The sequence below is a fragment of the Megalobrama amblycephala genome, linkage group LG21 (genome assembly GCF_018812025.1).
Source record: "Megalobrama amblycephala isolate DHTTF-2021 linkage group LG21, ASM1881202v1, whole genome shotgun sequence".
Lineage (NCBI taxonomy): Eukaryota > Metazoa > Chordata > Actinopteri > Cypriniformes > Xenocyprididae > Megalobrama > Megalobrama amblycephala.
In genome coordinates this window covers 1,261,865-1,274,627 of record NC_063064.1, presented here as the reverse complement: position 1 = coordinate 1,274,627, position 12,763 = coordinate 1,261,865, and the positions used below count along the sequence as shown (strand labels likewise).

The 12,763-nt window shown below is 36.0% G+C and overlaps 1 protein-coding gene across 1 annotated transcript in view; it reads left to right on the top strand.

Annotated features, from left to right (window-relative positions):
• The window catches only part of atp2b2 (ATPase plasma membrane Ca2+ transporting 2), a 184,737-nt gene that overhangs the window by 617 nt on the left and 171,357 nt on the right, over positions 1-12,763 (top strand). The window lies entirely within an intron of this gene.

Genomic DNA, 12,763 nt, shown 5'->3' with positions numbered 1-12,763 from the left:
CTTTTAATGTAAGAAGTGTTGAGGTCATTGAACTGGACAATGCTGGAATATGCTGCAAGATATTAGAGACTAGACTAGAAAATGTGTGTCTTATGAAACGTGTACTTACTGTATAGGGCTAGATGTGCATCTCTAAAGCAGTTACACAAATGCAAATATTCTCTAGAAGTTTTGTTCATGTTCTTCAAACTATATACTGAGAGAAAGCTTCAACTGAGCTCTCAGGATAAGATTATTTTTCATAAATGTCAGGCCAGGACACGTCTGAAGTTTTATACATACTATACGTATTTTATACGTCCTCAAATTTAATACATAATTGCATTTACGTATTAAAACTTTTCATCAGGTCATGCATATCCTGGGAATTGAACCCATGACCTTGGTGTTGCTAGCACCATCCTCTACTGTTCAAAGTACAGGAACATCACTGGAACGTACATAAACGATTACATATTTCTGCTACTTACAGAAACATTAAAACATTGTTTTTCCATTAGAAACTGCAACCTTTCCTCATTTATGATGTGTGATGAATTATTACATTTCATACAGTATCTGGTTCAGTTTTGCTGAAGAGCCAATATTTGGTTGTTTGATTGCCAGTGTGGACGGCATGTCCTGCTGTTGGATAAAGAAGTGATTACAGACTTTCTCAAATAAACCCATCATGAGAAATATTCACTGTGTAATGTGCCTTAAGATTTCCTCGTTTAGCTTTTGAATGGCATTAAGAAGCACTTTATACATGGCATTTCTATACTAGATACTTTGTGGTGTTTTTATATGTTGTATAATGAATATGTCAGTATAAATGACTGTTGTCCACTTGAAATGTTCTTGTTTTCATAGTGCACAGTGTCTTAATCTGTCATTATGAACATTGCTTCGTCTTTATTGGCAGTACAGTACAATGTTCTGCTGAGGTTATATTTAATATTACCAAGAGAGTCGTTCATCTGTTCCTTTGTGCCATGTAGCCAAATCTGATCAAAGCAGAAATCATTGAAATGCCAGATGATTAGTATGCAGCACACTACGCATGCTTGTTTCAGTATGTATATACCTGATGATGATCAAAAATAAATACCTGAGAGGTGATTCACACTTCACTGTTTCCCAGCGATCAGACTGATTTTGCTCATTTGTTGGCAGTGTACTTTTCAGGCGTTCTTTGGTATATATTTACATTACACATGAAAGCCCTTATTTAATCAAAAGAACATTTGACCATGTGTTAGTCAAGTGACCTTTATTATAAGGGTGATTCTACAGAATTGGTTCAAAGTTGGAAACATCTAGAAAAAAATGTTTTTTTTCCACAAATTTTGTATGTATGCAAATTGTACAATATCCAAGGTACACATTTCTAGTAATTGTGCAGTTATTTTCTCATATTGTATTTTCAGAAAGTTCAGAATATTTTTCCTCTCCCCAAATTTGTCACTACCGAAACACAATAATAAATAATTTAATAAGAAGAGTTTCATTGACCTATTAAGATTTTGTTTACATTTACTTTGTAAATATACGTATTTTTAAAAGTTTTCTCTGGTAAATCAATAACAACACAATTTTATCAATATTTCAAGTGTAATTTATGAGATTTGTTGTATTTTGAATCCAATCTTTCTTTGTAAAAGTCATAAAGTTTATCAAACTGATTTCAAAGTGAAGGATTCATTAGTTTGAATAAACATTGAATCAAACACTATAATAACATCTTAGTTGATCATTCAATGTACTTTATTTTTGACATGTTTCGGTCATGACTGCACAGTTTCGGTAGTGACAGTAATGTGTTAGTAGTGACCACATCACATGACACAATTTAACTCGCATACTAAAACACATTAAAATACTAATGATTTGCATAACTGTAGTAAAATTGTGTTTATTTCCCCCAAATAAATGATTGAGTTCCATTTTCTCACTACCGAAACAATGATGACATGTTTCGATCGTGACTGTTTCGGTAGTGACAATTTTTGACACTTTTGAGCCGCTCAAAGATGATGATCAGCACATGGTTATCTAACACAGTTCTGAACAGTTGAACACACACAAAAACTAAATTTAATGAAATAACACCCAAAAAAGTTTGCTAAATTGCAGAAAAAAATATGTTCCTTAAAGCTCCACACAGATTTTCAGGCTTCTGAAAAAATTGCAAACAATATTTCAATATTTTCACAAGTTGAAATTTAGTGTTTAGGGTTCAGGACAGACACCACTCAATTGAAAGTACCCAATAAATGATGATTTTATATATATTAATCTTACTGATATTTTAAATATTATTGTGGGATTCAATAGATAATAGAAGGATCTTAGTAAACATCTAAAATTTGAATACTTAAATGATTTAAATGTGTTTATTGGTTGTGGGACAGCAGTTTGCACCAATTCTGTAGAATGACCCATTTTACAATGCAGATTGTTTCAAAGTAGCATTACAGTGATAGCAGGAAAATAATGTAACAAAGTTTGCTTTGGCTGTTCAGCAGCACTAGAAGAAAATAGTGTCATTTTCCAGCTCAAGTAAGTTCAGTGTTGATTCATTTCCATAGTCATCAGTTTAAGTGGTAATACTTCTGATAAAATGAGCTTTCAATTAAACTTGTCTGTCCTTGTGGTATAAAGGCAAAAAAGACTTCACTAGAGAAAACGCCCATAATGCACTGGGCATGTTGCCATCCAAAGCCACTCCCACCAGTCTGCTTCTTTTGGACAGGCTTGACCAGAGTCAAAAACCGCTTTGATTGAGTAGGAAATACTTCTTAGCAAACTTTTAGTCATAAGGGTGTCGACTTGTATTGTTTCCACCGGGTGTGTGAATTCAAAGAGTAAACGTTTAGCGGGAGTGAGTTACTTTCATTTTCAGTGAAGGATCGAGCGTGTTGTAGACGTTGGATAAAGGCTGCAAAGAATCGTAAATACGGAGAGAACGCTGTGATGGAAAGTCTGAAGGACAAGAGAGAACCAGGCCAGGAGTTTGCATTGTGTTTTATTTGTTTGTGCTTTACTTTCGTTTTGAGTTTGTTTATTTTATGATATTAAAGTTACGTTGAATGCTTGCCTTCTTTCCTGAACTACTAACCTCATTACACCTACTCTTACTGTAACTGTTCTGTTGATAACCCTCCGTCGATTCGACTCTATAGACAACAAAAGATGCAGCATTACAATCTGTAGTTTTCACGAAAGCCAATCGTAATCCGGCGGACTTTTGCTGACAAATAAACGTGAATTTCTCAGTCCAGGAAACAGAGAATGAGTTCATTTTCATGTACTACTGATGTCGTAACAATTCAAAGCAGGTTGAAAATCGGCTAAACTTACATTTTAAATATCAGATGTGTTGCAATAATCACAATCACTTAAATAGCTAAAACATTTATGTAGAATGATTTTTCAGAAATATCAGTTATTTGTAAATGAATATTTGTGAAGAATGAAGATAATTCAAAGACGAGTAAAGACTCGTTCACACCAAAAATGATCACAAATATTAGTGAGAACTATGTTAGTGTTTTGTCGTCTGTTTCTTTAAATGCTCTTTAAAGAAGATGGATTGTGATTATTTTTATCATTCAGGTGGATCAGATCATTTTAAAAAAGTGATTCCAATTATATTTTTCCTCTGTCTCGTTGTTGTTATAGCTGACTTGAATTGTCACATATTTTGTGTATCACTAGTGTACTTAATGAGTATATACATGTTGTTTTGCGAAACTCTTGCCAGATTTGTTGCAGTGGAAGCTGAGGTTTAGCTCAACAGTGTAATTATATAGTGCAATGTAACATGTAAATGTAAACAAAATACAATTACACTTTATTTTAAGGTGACGTAGTTACATTGTACTAGTTATATTAATTAACTACATGTACTTACTATAGAGTTACAGTTAGGGTTTGGTTTAGGGTTAGTTACTTGTAATTATGCAAAATACAAATAATATTTCGTGCAAGTACAGTAGTATTGAAAGACACCTAATATAGAGTGGTTGAGGACGCCTGTTGCTGGTGATGGTGTGGTGTAAACAGAGCAAAAACGAGCCATACTATGAGAAGAAGCAGAGATTTTCTTGAGTAGATATATGAAATCCCCAGGACAAACAACAATGATCAGCCTTTCCCACAATGTTTGCACATGATCTCTTGGACACAACATTCACAGCACAACTGCTCCTGAACCAGATGAGCGCTGGACAGACATGATAGAGATTCCTGCTTCATACGTATTATTGTGGGAGGGACTTCAGCTTCTGAAGTTTAGCTTTGAGCATGTGAATCTCATCTGCTCTACAAGGATAAAAGTGAAGTAGCGAGTGTCATTGTGAATTTAACTTGGCAGACTTTGGCTTTCAGAACCACCAAACTGACATTTGAGATGATGTGATTTGATTGGTCCAGTCATCCAATCACATCCTCATCTGAAGCAAAGTCACATGAGGTTTTTGTTGCGCATTGAGGGATTTATTCGGTAAATGTGTTTCCATCGTAGTTCATGTGCATGTCTTCTTATCAGATAAAAATGTATCATGTGCATTTTTACAATTCCATCCATCCATTTTTATAAGTGATATCTCAAAATGTGCATAAAAATGGGTGGATGGAAATTGTTAAATGTCTAGGAAATGTTAGTCTGTTCTTTTATCTCCTGGCTGAAGCTCTGTGAATATCCCACAATTCATTGTTCTAAAAATCAATGTTTTGTAACGGATTGACCGCTTGAGCACTGGAAAATGAGCACGTTTGGCTCAGACCAACAAAGATGAAACACAATGAGTCTGACGTCACCCAACAGAGTCAATTAGGTGTAGTTGTGCTGGTCATGTTCTGTTATCTATCTATCTATCTATCTATTAGCTTTAAGCTGACTTTATTCTCGAAATGGTTTGGTTATTGAATGACCTCAAATTAAAAACTGCCAAACAATATCAGCAAGGGAGATATTGCAATTATACGTATTGATTTGTTTCTCAGAAAGATTTCCCTTCAGTCTGTTCCCTCACTCCATCAGGGGCCGAACGAGCCGCGCTTGCTTTCAAAAAGGCCATCAACTTCCTCTCATTGATTTAGTTATTTAGTCCGAACTGTTTGGGAAAACATGGATCTTCTGTAGGCAGAGCTTGACATGTTTGCACTGTGTGGCCTATTGGTATTCATGGCCTTTATGGATATGGTATAGTTGAATAATGTCTTTCGTTTTGTTAAAAAGAAAGATTTTTCTCATGCATCAGCAGTTTTTTGCTGGTTTGGTGTGATGAAGAGGGTCAGCAATCATCTTCAGTGGATTTTCAATGCAAAGGTCACGAGGGTCAATACAAAGAGACAATACAAAACAGGCTTGTGTTCGCAGCTGTTCGCGATCCAGCTTAGAGTCCACGGAGCAATACTGAAAACGGCAGTAATGAAGGTGAGAGCACTTTATTATAGTTCATCGGAGTTGTTTTATGGATATAAAGTTTACCAGTTTATCAAGCACCCCCATCGAAAAAGAGAATAAGGTCTGTATATATAGTGTTTCTGTGTAATTCACTGTGTATGTTGATGATAATGCAAGAGAGAGAGAGTTTATGGATAAAACTTTAATGTGCACTTCTTGTACTGTTTTATTCAGCTCTTAAAGTGTTTTAGTCACGGATACAGAATAAAGAGCGCATTCAGACTACAGTAACTCCTGTGAAGTGAAATTAAGAGCTCATAGTTTTCATGCAAGTGTTATGGCTTATCATAACATGTTATTTGCATGCTTCATAAATCATAAACTCTTAGAGGAGACTGAAAGAGAGTGTCTCAGAAACTAGCAAACAGCGTTTGGTCGTCATAAGCATGTTGGAACGTTAGAATCTCAAAACATAGTAAGCTTTCTTCCTCGTCAGCACATCATAAGCACGATTTGAACAAAACCTTTGAGCTGCCTACCTAGTCTGCTTTTAATTTAATTGATAGTGAACTTCTTACTTCGACAGCACTTTTGGCAAGCGTTTAATTCTCAGCCGTAAACCATAATGTCAGCGCTGAGAACTGTTAGGAGCATTTGAATGGACACAGATCTGTGTGTCATCGATATCTTTGTTGTGAGTTTTATATCTGATGAAAAATTAATCAACATAAATGTGTCAGTGTTTAGTAGGGATACAGTGAAGTATCAGCCAATAAAAACAAAGAGGCCTGTGTTCACTATTGGCTATCGGCCAATTGTTTAAAAACAGCCGATGATGAGGATTGTATCCTGTCAATCAAAAGAGGTCGTGTCAGACTGCAGCTCATACTGTGTGTGAAGAAAATGTCTCTTGTGTTGAATTTAGGGCTGTCATTAGCCACGTTTCCACCTCAGGAACCTTCCCCAGGGAAAAAATTCCCCCCTCAGAAAGTCCCTGCTCACGAGGTAGTACTGTTTCAAAGTTCAGGAACTTTCGGGGGTGGGACTCGGGCGCTGAACATGCTGATAGGTTGAGTTCACGCAGCATTTTATTTCAAGCAGTATTGGTATCGGCAGATGTCATTCTGAATAATCGGCTAGAAAGAGAAATCTAGTATCGAAGCACCTCTAGTGTTTAGCACTACACTACAGTATAGATGAGCTGAAATCCAGCACACTTTGGTGTTGTGGGCTCTTTCTCAGCAGTGTTTTCTCCTGTGATTTAAGTGTTTTTGGAGCCGGAGAGTCGTGCTGCACGGGGAGCGTTTGATTCTGGCTAATTAAATGAGCATCTGAGGGCCAATATTGATGTAGCAGGTGGTTGGACTCTGTTATAATGAGTCGTTCCTGAGACATCTGCAACTAATGAATAGTCAAAGTGAGACGGGAGTTTGTTTGTACAGAAACGTCCAGATGTCGCCAAAGCGACCGCCGGTACTCGCTGTCCAGAGGATCACCATCTTGAGATATTGAAGAAGACGCTGGAAGTGTTCTGTGTGAACGCTGGCCCGCTCTCAGCCTCGTACTGCTCTCTTGTTTGTCTTGTTTCTCTCCAAGCAGCCTTTTTCCTCAATGTTAATGACTTCAGAGGCCTGCTGAGACTTAATATCAAGAGGCGACAGGAGTCCGCCAACGGTTAGCCCACTAACGGTCCATTACAGAGTGGAAGGGAGTGTGTGTTTATGGGTAAGAGCAGATTCAGAAGGGGGCAGTGTGAATCTACAGCCTCCTCAGGAGATGCTCTCTGTTGGGTCACAGTCAGCAGGGAATAAACAATGATGAATGCTTACTTTAAAGTCACCATGAAATCAAAATTGACAATTCTTATTTTTTTAAATGGAATATTTTAGTGTTTATGCTAAATGATTTATCGTTGCACATCATTGATTTCCTCGTAATCTTGAATCCTCATAATCAGTAAGTTTATTTCAGATTTGTATTTGTGCATGGTGATTTACTTAGCAAACGCTAAAGAACAACACTTCATTCATAGTGACCACGAATGCATATGTGTGATGAACGACATATCTATCTTGCATATTCAAACTGCTGTGTCATGTGACTTCAGTTGACTTGAATATAGAGCACTAGTCCAGTGTCTAAACCACCACAAGAGCACTAGGGTTTTTTGTATGGCCTGATGTGTTGTATAGACCCAAGATGGGTATTAAAAAGTGCGTACGCGATTTCCCACACAAATATCAGTATTCATACCAAATAAACTTGTAATCCTGGATCTTTCACTGAACAGAGCAATGAAGGAAACAAAATGATTCTAATCTTCATTTTTCATTTGATACACAACGTTGGATTAAATTATGCGGCTCATAAATGGAATTAAACACTCAAATGACACAAAAATCATTATTCAAATGTTATAATGATCAATCAAGTGCACTGGACTAATTGTTTGCACTGGATAATTAGCAATGTAGACATGATCGAACGGTCCATTGGTCATTGTAGTTGAATTTCAAGGGAAATTTTTGCACATTTTTATTTTTAAATGTAAAAGTGACAGAAATGAACCATATTTGCCTTTGCAAAGGCAATTTTTCTAAACTTATTAGATGTGTGCATCATCTTTTATGTCAAATTCTGACATTTAATCAAATTAAATTAGAATAACAAGACATTTACTAAGTTTACATGCAACAATAACGTGATGATTTTCACTAATCAGAGTTAACACTTGGGGCCGTTTATACAACATCACTTTCAACTAAAAACGAAAACATTTTTATGTGTTTTGGCCATTCATTTACATGACAACGCCATTTTGGGGGCCTGAAAACACAAACTTTTTAAAAAAGTTTTTGGAAACGATACCGTTTTTATAAAAACTTGAATTTGTGAAAAACAGTTACGTCATGCACATGCATATAATGTGTTCAGTCTATAGGCGCGTAGTGTTTCTTTACAAAGTAACATCGCCATCTACTGGCCTGGCATCAGAATACAGCAATTGTACTCATTTCCGTGGATCCGTGTGAACAGCGATCGTTTTGACAATGTTGTCGGCTGAATGCAAATGAAAAACTTTTCTGTTTAGTGCATCGTTGTTGTGTAAACGTACCCTTAATCACAGTAAGATGTCTACATGAGAAAAGCAAACATCTTCACTTCTGTTTACATGCAATTTTGATTATTCTGATGATTCGCCAAGAACTGTGGTTATTTTTACCGCCATTATCCACATATGCACAGCACAGATGATGAGCTCACAGTAGTGTTACTGCCAGCTGTTTTAATCTATTTGCAGCTAATGCAAAGCACATTTCTAAGGACGATTTGTTTGTTTTTCAGTGTCTAAATGTCTTTTAAATGCAATTAAAATTAACATACACCACATATTTTACTGCAATTATGGTACTACACTGTAAAATTTACAGTAACTTTCTGTAAGTTTGACTCATACAAGAGCATTTTTACCGCCATATATAGAATTTCATGCTCTTTCTAACTGCATTTTACTAGTCAACATCACAGTTAAAGTGTGCACTCGCAAGGTGTTTATGTTTGTTTTTTGCATATTTCCATATCGTTAAAACAACAATTAGTGTATTATCATGGATAATACATATTACACACACATAATCCCTATTTGCATTTTATCCATCCTTAATATGTGAGATTAGGATTAGTGTGTCTCAAATCATACTTCTGTGGATGTAATTGGATTTTCCTGGCACAGAAATTATATATACATGCTTTGCATATCTGCAAAGTTGACTGATTGCACAATTGCATTTAATTAATAATTAACGTAATGATATATATTTGTAAATTATGTTTACATTTGAGTTGTTATTATAAGAGTATAAAGTAGAATCGAGGGCTTTAAAGCCAGAAATATTATTAAAGCTAAAGCTTAAATCTTTTAAAAATGAATAAATGCAAATACTGACCTGCAGTCTGGAATAAAAGGGTCTGTGGTTTAAAGATCCAGTTTTAAAATCTTCCCCATCACCAGATTCCCAGCTAACAGGGAACGTACTCAGAACTTTGGCTAATGTTCTGGCAAGGTTCTCTCAAAGTTATGAACAAACGTTCTTCCAGATTTATCTGGTCTTTAATAATGTTCTCAAAACGTTAGCACAAAAACATTATGTATACTTTCTTTTAGAAATGAAAAACATTTTTTAAATCTTACTTCTTGTTTCAGAACGTTCAGAGAACATCTAAAACTTTCCATCATGTTTGAAGAATGATAAAATGGAATGTTCCCTCAACGTTTGTATAACCAAGAAAAACTGTTTTTAGAACATTTAAAAAACTGGACATTTTGAGAAATAATGCTTTCATAACTTAATGGTAACATTAGCAAAACTTTCTTAGAACATATTATTTGTTAGCTGGATTAGTACATACTTGCATCCATGGTCTGGACTGTAAAGACACCGACTTAAACACATTTAACTTCAAGTGTTTATGAAATGCATGTGATTGTGGGAAACGGTGTGTGGCTTTGCTTTTACTATAAAAGTAGCTGGAGTCACCGACTGAGGAATTTGGGCTTATAAAGACAGGAGTTTGGCCCTGAGGAGGTCCAAGGTTTGGGTTTGCTCATCGTGAGCTCTGGACAACTCATGTAGGTTACTAATAATATCTGCGGTGGGAGGGCATGCTATTTAAAGTTGGCCTGGCCTGTGGGAGACGTCCAGCTCCAGCCTAAAGGGCATGGGAAGCCCACTCTACAGCTGCCTTCACATGTCTTCTCCATCAAGACCCTGGACCTCACAATAGGATGCTCCGTTTGATGCCTCCATGTGTCATAGGTTAAATAACTCGCTCCAGGAAGCCTCGTATGATTCATTTCTTGAGACCGTGGAGGATTTTGTACTGGGGGAATCTCTTAAAGAAATCTTTCACCCAAAAATCAAAATGAAAAATATGAAATTATACTTTGCATAAAGAAAATAAGATCTGTTATTGAGGACCATACATATTTGTATTGTAATAGCGTTTTTATATAATTGCATTGCAGTTTTTAATTCCCTCCCTGATTTTCATTATATAAAAAATACACATTTTTTTTTTTTTTCAAAATTGATTATTGGAGTTAGTTTTACAAGAAAACATTATTTCAGACTTTCTACCTCAGAATTTCACATTTAAATCATTTATTATGTTATTTGTCATTTCTTTGTAACTGTTTGTGAAATTTACTAGCAATTTCTGAGTAAAAAGTGTTTTGAAGTAAATTTAGCCATTTTTTTCAGTGTATACTTTGGAATTTAAAAAAAATATAGTGCTGTCAATCGATTAACAGGTAGAAAATATACAGAAATTGAATAAAGTTATCAAACACTTTACATTATAAATTAAATAAAACCTTATTAAAGCTATTTTTTTTTATTCTTTGATGAACATTAATGACAGACATCACAACTGGTTTATTAGGCTGCTGTCACTTTAAGAGCTGCCGCTGCCGAACCTGACGCAGATCTTACGCGAGTTCATTTAAGACTTTATTTAACTAATTTTAGACTGCTCTTATGAGGATACTCAAAAGCGGGCATTTTGGCATAATTCTGTGTGTTATTATTTGTTCAAGCGCAAAAGAAAACTCGATACTGGCACGCATCTTTCTATGAGCACGAGTCATGTGTGTGTTATTATCATGTTAAAATTCATGTGTTTATGAACCCTTTGGCCTTCCATATTACAGACAGTGCGTTCTTGTTTGTCTTGTGGTGCTTAAAGGTGCCGAAGAACATGTTTTTAAAAGATGTAATATAAGTCTAAGGTGTCTCCTGAATGTGTCTGTGAAGTTTCAGCTCAAAATACCCCATAGATTTTTTTTTATTCATTTTTTAACTGCCTATTTTGGGGCATCATTATAAATGCGCCGATTCAGGGTGCGCGGCCCCTTTAAATCTCGTGCTCCACGCACCAAGAGCTCGCGCTTGCCTTAAACAACATAAAAAAAGTTCACACAGCTAATATAACCCTCAAAATGGATCTTTACAAAGTGTTCGTCATGCAACATGTCTAATCGCGTAAGTATAGTATTTATTTGGATGTTTACATTTGATTCTGAATGAGTTTGATAGTGCTCTGTGGCTAAAGCTAACATTACACACTGATGGAGAGATTTATAAAGAATGAAGTTGTGTTTATGAATTATACAGACTGCAGGTGTTTAATGAAAATAGCGACGGCTCTCTTGTCTCCGTGAATACAGTAAGAAACAATGGTAACTTTAACCACATTTAACAGTACATTAGCAACATGCTAACGAAACATTTAGAAAGACAATTTACAAATATCACTAAAAATATCATGATATCATGGATCATGTCAGTTATTATTGCTCCATCTGCCATTTTTCGCTGTTATTCTTGCTTGCTTACCTAGTCTGATGATTCAGCTGTGCACAGATCCAGACGTTAATACTGGCTGCCCTTGTCTAATGCCTTGAACATGGGCTGGCATATGCAAATATTGGGGTCGTACATATTAATGATCCCGACTGTTACGTAACAGTCTGTGTTATGTTGAGATTCGCCTGTTCTTCAGAGGTCTTTTAAACAAATGAGATTTATATAAGAAGGAGGAAACAATGGAGTTTGAGACTCACTGTATGTCATTTCCATGTACTGAACTCTTGTTATTCAACTATGCCAAAGTAAATCCAATTTTTGATTATATGGCACCTTTAAATGGTTTAAAAGCATTTGTGTGAATAAGAGTGTGATCATATATCAAATTATGAGAGGAAAAACGGATGCTGCGTTAATTGCGTTAAATATTTTTAATCCGTTAAAACTGGAAAATTAACCGCGTTAATGTGTTAATTTTGACAGCCCTAAACATATTATTACAACATCTGTAAAGTTACGACACTCAAAGTTCAATGCAAAGGGAGATATTTTCTTTTAAAGAATCTCTGTTTAAGGACTACAACAAAATAGCATCTTCCACTAACCCAAAAATTTACATAAACCCCGCCCCCGAGAACACTCAACAAAGGGGGCGGGGCCATGTTGGGCTGCTTTAGAGAAGAGGAAGAGTTGTTGTAGTCGAGTGTTGTTGTCATGCCGTCATTTTACGCCGGACTGCTTCACAAACGAGGGTCAATTCAACACAAAAGATGAACATGACGGCACATGCTAGTCGATGAGTTGAATCAACTCCACAGCAACTACATCAATTTATCCACTAACCATTCAGAAACGTCCAGTTTCATCCTAAAAGTTGTAACTTCTTCCTGAGTCTCTCCATCAGTGTCGACTCCGGTTTGAACAATGTAAGGCTGAACACCGTTACTGACAATCCTCATTTTGGCTGCGTGAGATTCTCCAGCTTTGTTGTTGTTGAGCTGTTAAA